The sequence below is a fragment of the Triticum urartu genome, chromosome 6A, assembly GCF_056163025.1.
Source record: "Triticum urartu cultivar PI428250 chromosome 6A, HENAU_Tu73, whole genome shotgun sequence".
Taxonomy (NCBI): domain Eukaryota; kingdom Viridiplantae; phylum Streptophyta; class Magnoliopsida; order Poales; family Poaceae; genus Triticum; species Triticum urartu.
The window spans coordinates 480,237,982-480,243,981 of record NC_141878.1 but is presented as its reverse complement, the minus strand read 5'-3'; positions in this window follow the sequence as shown (position 1 = coordinate 480,243,981).

The window sequence follows — 6,000 nt, the reverse complement described above, 5'->3', positions numbered from 1 at the left end:
AGGCGAAGTGGTAACCAAAACGTGAGAAATTGCTCGAACGAGACTAAGCACCCCCTCCCCGAACACACGCAAATCTCAAATTCGAATCCAACTTGAATCCAGCGGGGGAAAGCGACAACCAAAGGGAAAAGCAACGAAAGAAGACAAAAGGCCGCGTCCGACACCTAATCTAGTCTTGGACGTCTTCTCACCAGCGCGAAGCTAAGTGCTTCCACTGGGCGTGGGAGGGAGCCCCAGGGCCTGAGGCCGGCACCCCTGGGACTCCGGGGCATGTACAGCCCCACTCATTATTACGTGAGAGAGTCACGGGGCGGCGAGCTTCACAGGCACTGGGCCTTCTTCACAGGTACTGGCCTTGCTTCATATCGCCAGATGAGGGCCCCGCCTTGCGCCACACACTAGTGCCATCAACGACGACCGGAAACCAGGACGTCGCCGATGGGGTAGAGAGGTCGCCAGTGGTTCCCCCGACGACCATGGGTCCTCCGCCAGGGGCAGGCCCTGAGGCACCTCCCCAGCAGAGGGCCTACCTCCTGAGAACACCTTGCTCCGAACGCCACGGTGGTGATGTCGGATCTCGGCCCCACTCCTGCAGCCCCCTGCGCCCTCCTCCTGAGGGGTAGGAGACTGTGGGAGCGGGGCAGCTGCTCGCTGTGGCGACCTGCACCTCCTGCGATCCATGGTTAGAGTATGCCTGCTCCTGAAGAATTGGCGGTACCCGATAATAGTTGCCTCCAGTGTGGCCAGTGGGACCGTCCCGGGGCTCCTGGAAAGGCTCAGCTTCTAGTGCCTCGTCCCCCCCAGCTTGGGCTGAGGAGCGAGCCTTGTTCGCTCTCGTGAGGGTGTCCTTGGTCCATCATGAGGGGCACGTATTCCTATGGCGCCATCATCCCAAAGGCCACGCCGTAGTGCTTCGCGTGCCACGCGGTCCTGCCTGACGTGCCCACCGTGGGGTGGCAGCGCGGCTGTCCACTTGGGCCGCGGGTCGCGTCGAGTCCTTCTTCTTCACGGATCGGGAGCGGGGGCAGCACCGTCGCCGGTCCGGTGCTGACAGCTTCGCTGGCGTTGGAGTAGCCTTGGAGCCCGCGGGCGCGCGCAGAGCCCCCGCGCGGGCCGCCCTGGGCTTGAGATGGGAGCTAGGTGCAGAAGGGGTGAGCCCCCGAGGCGGCGAAGCCCAGGAGCTCTGCCACCCGCTCCAGCAGCACGTCGCGGCCGCCCTCCAGCAGCCTGCACTGCAGCAGCTCTCGGGCCACCGTGAGCGCGGCCCTCGAATTCGCCTGCTCCCGGCGGGTGTATGCTGTCGTGGTCGCGGCGTGATTGGAGGCCCTTGCTGCCGACCGCGCCTGCCGCGGTGTGAGAGCTGTCAAAGGCTGTCCGCGTCGCCCACAGCCCGCAGCGCCCTGCGGACCGCGAGCTGCCTGGGGCACGGGGTCGCCCGAGGAGAGCGGCTCTGCGCGGGCGGGCCACGCCGCCCATGGATCTGGGTTGCCCGCCTGGTCGCCGGACATGGTGATGATGACGCGACGGGGAACGAAGCGATAGAAGGTGGATTCCGGCGCACCCCTACCTGGCGCGCCAAATGTTGGATTTCGGGTTCCGGCAGACCCTTGAGGTTCGAACACTGGGGTGCGCACGGAGATTTCGCCTCCTACCTACCTGCACCCCTCCGCCTCGCTAAGATCTAAGCTGTGGAAAGAACAACACGAGAGACACATGGTTTATACTGGTTCGGGCCACCGTTGTGGTGTAATACCCTACTCCAGTGTGTGGCGTGGTGGATTGCCTCTTGGGCTGATGATGATGAACAATACAAGGAAGAACAGCCTCGCGAGGGTCTGCTCTTGGTTGGGGCGATGAACTGCTGGGAGGAGTTCAGTCACCCTTCTCTCCCTCTCCGATCCTCTCTCTCCTATGGGGGTGGCTAGTCCAATTTATAGAGGCCCTGGTCCTCATCCCAAATATCGAGCGAGAAGGGAGCCAACAATGGCGGGCTAATTTGAAGGGGGACAGCTAGTACCAGCTATCCTGACAAAAGTAGTCTTCGCCTGCACAAAGCTCTGGTGGTGACGCTGTCTTGGGCTCCACAATGACCTCCGTCTTGCAGTCCTCCTGGTCTTGGTATTGTTGCACCGAAATGGCAACCTTTGCCTGATGCCTCGGTACTCCGCGGCTGCGCTTGCTCCCTTTGCACCAAAAAGGAAAGGAGGACACTGCGCGGGCTAGCACCCGCCTGGCGCCTTTGGTCGTCATGGCTTGCGTCACGGGCACCTCGTGAGGTACCCCGCCTTGATCTCTCCTCCTCCTCGCGAGCCAGCCTGATGAGGCCGTGCCTGAGGAAGCTCCGCGTCATCCGCCCCGTGAGGCTTGGCCCCTCGCGAGGGTCTTGGGTCTGTGTTGGTGAAGATGGGCCGTGCTGGGGCCCCCTTTGAGCCACGCCGCAGGCCACAGGCAGGCAAGTCTGGGGACCCCCGTTCCCAGAACGCCGACAATATGTTTCATGCTATGGTTAGGTTTACCTTAATACTTCGGTTGTAGTTGCGGATGCTTGCAATGGGGGTTAATCATAAGTGGGATGTTTGTCCAAGTAAGGACAGCACCCAAGCACAGGTCCACCCACATATCAAATTATCAAAGTACCGAACACAAATCATATGAACATGATGAAAATTAGCTTGACAATAATTCCCATGTGTCCTCGGAGCGCTTTACTTCATATAAGAGTTTGTCCAGGCTTGTCCTTTGCTACAAAAAGGATTGGGCCATCTTGCTACACCTTATTTACTTTTATTACTTGCTACTCGTTACAAATTACCTTCTAACAAAACTATCTGTTACCGATAATTTCAGTGCTTGCACAGAATACCTTACTGAAAACTGCTTATCATTTCCTTCTGCTCCTCATTGAGTTCGACACTCTTACTTATCGAAAAGGCTATGATAGATCCCCTACACTTGTGGGTCATCAAGACTCTTTTCTGGCGCCATTGCCGGGGAGTGAAGCGCCTTTGGTAGGTGGAATTTGGTAAGGAAAAACTTATATGGTGTGCTGAAATTTACTGTCACTTGTTACTATGGAAAGTAATCCTTTGAGGGGTTTGTTCGGGGTATCTTCACCTTGTCCGGAACCACAATTAGTTACTCCTCAACCTACTGGACCTACTGAAAATGAAAATGTTTACTTTGAAATTCCTTCGGGTATGATAGAGAAACTGCTAGCTAATCCTTTTGCAGGAGATGGAACATTGCATCCCGACTTACACTTAATCTATGTGGATGAAGTTTGTGGATTATTTAAACTTGCAGGTATGCCCGATGATGATATCAAGAAGAAAGTCTTCCCTTTATCTTTGAACGGAGATGCATTGACATGGTATAGGTGTCGGAGTAATTGGACATAGATACCCCGAAGACGGTGAGACGATATTTCAAGACATCAGGGCTAGCAAAGCCCCTCAGTCCGACTGCCCGGCCGCTTCTGCCGACTCCCCAACCGACTGCTCTGCCCGGCCGGCTGCCGGCTGCTGACTGCAACGACTAGCCAGCTGCCGAATGCAGCCCGAAGCGACATCGACAAGACACCGACGAGACGATCATACCCGAGCACTATCCACGTGTCATCTCAGCCATCATGTATAGTGTCACTTGTCCCCTAGCACTATTTATGAAGTGACCCAGGGGACAAGGATGACATGCACCATGCCTTACCCATGCCCACTACCAAGCTTACATCCTAAGCTACCCTCTCCTATATAAAGGGGCACCCTTCCATCCATCCAGGGGATGGACTCTCACGCACACACACAAGCAACTAGCTAGCAAGCTAGCTAGCTATCCATCCATCCACATGAGCACACATGCTCACGGCCATGAGCATGGCCGGCCACTAGCATGCCTCATATAGGCATGTACAAAGCCAGATGCCTATGGCACTGAGCTCAGATACAGCTCCAGGAGCGCTCTGTATTAGATATACCATATACACTCAGACATGCAGCAGTAGGAGTATTATCTCTCCGGAGAGCTCCGAAGCTGGGTAAACCACCGCGTGCTACTCACATACCCGCTCCCGGTCCTATCAGCAGCAGTCTTATCCTCACACTAAGCCCTTGTGGCATCTGTCGACTCGCAAGCCCCCCGTGAGAATACCATGACAGTTGGCGCCCACCGTGGTGTGGTACTACTACTATGCTACCACGTTGCTGCTGGTTTCGCAGTCCGGGCGGGACCATTCTCGCCTTCACCGCTGCAGCGTCGCACTGTCTCTCCAGTAGCAGTCGGGGGCTCGACATCGACACGCCCCCGGAGTGGCCACGAGGGGCGGCGCGTCCTCGCCATCGGCCTCACCATTTTCGCCATCATCGCCGCGGCATCGCCGTCATCTCTCTGGTAGCGCTCAGGGGGCCAACATCGACACGCCCTCAGAGCGGCCGCGAGGGGCGGCGCGTCCTTGCCGTCGGCCTCTTCATCTTCATCATCGCGGCGTCGTGCCGCCTCTCCGATAGCGGTCGGGGGCTCGACATCGACATGCCCCCGGAATGGCCGTGAGGGGCGGCGTGACCTCGCCATCGGCCTTGCCTTCTTCACCACCGTTGCGACGCCGGCCATCCGACCGTGCGCGCGCCGCGCGCAGGGCCCCGCTTCGGTCGGCCGCATCCGTCCACGCGCCGCTCGCGTCTGTTTCCCTCCGCGTTGCGCCTTGCTCCGGCCGAAACACGCATTTGTTCCTCCACATACAATCTGTACAAGCTAGCTAGACGGAAGTCAATGGTCAAACCATCCATACACTATGCAAGCAACGGCATGACTTGTTGTTAGCACCTGCACTGCGTCTTGCCTCGTGCATCTCCGGCCACGCCAGCGCTGCTGTAGCTTGCTGCCTCCCAGTCAAGATCCCGCACGGCCGCGCCGCGCCGCTGCGGATTGCTGCGTTCCCGTCCGAGCTCTTCCCCAGCGCCCCACACTTCGGCCGGCCCCTGCGCAACCGCACCGCGTTCACGCCGCCTCTGTGCCGGCCTCCACGCGGCCTTCCCCGCCTGTGGCCGACTGCTCTCGGCCTCCCGAGCACATGCTCCGCCTCCGTGCCCGTCTGCCTACTTCGCCTACCCGCCCGCCGACTTGCGTCCGTGTCGTTGCCGCCATCTTCGCGCCCGGCCGCTGCGCCCCTGCGCGCTCCTCTGCCCGCGCCAGCTGTGGCCCCGTCCCGGCCCGGCTCTCACAGCTCCGATCGGCTCGGCGCGTTGCCAGGCCTGCCCTGCGGCCGACTCCGCCTACATCCCGCATCGGGCCGACTCCTCTCCTCCGCCTGGCCGAAGCGCCTCCACCTCCAACCGCCCGCACGCCCGCGCCCCGAGCTCGGCCTCCCATCGCCGGCGTCGCTTGGCCCCGCTTTCGGCCTCCCCGCACCGACTCCGCCCCGCCGGATGCCCTATGCCGGGTCCTCTGCGCCGGCTCCGGCTCCCCGGTGCCCGGCTGGGTCCGAACTCACGCCTCCGTCCGCTCCACACATAGCGCTGACTCCGCCTCCGCTCCGGCCGGCTCCTGCGCTCGCCGGCTTCCCGCAACCCGGCTGGCCGGCTCCTGTGCGCCAACTTCCCCGGCATCCCGGACTCCTCCGTCCGTGTCGCCCTTGGCCGACTGCTGCTTCGCGCCTACATCGCGCTTAGCCGCGCACCCGGACGGCCGGCTCCGCCCCACACCCGGCTCGGCCTCCCCTACTGCCGGCTGCTGCGCTCCAGATCTAGCCGCCTGCGGCGGACGAGTGCCCGAAGAGAAAAGCAGAGGCCGATTGCAAAGAAAAGAAGGAAAAAGAAGTGGGCCGGCTGCCCAAAGCAAAAGTCAACAACCGACTGCTAAAAGAAAAAAAAGAGAGAGAGAAAGCAAAACATGACTTCGGGCATGCATGGCCGGTTGCACGTCCAGGAGCACGGCCGCGTGTGCGTGGCCGGCTGCATGGCCAGCAGTCCAGCCGCCTGCTCAGGTCGAATGCCCACGTCACCGCAC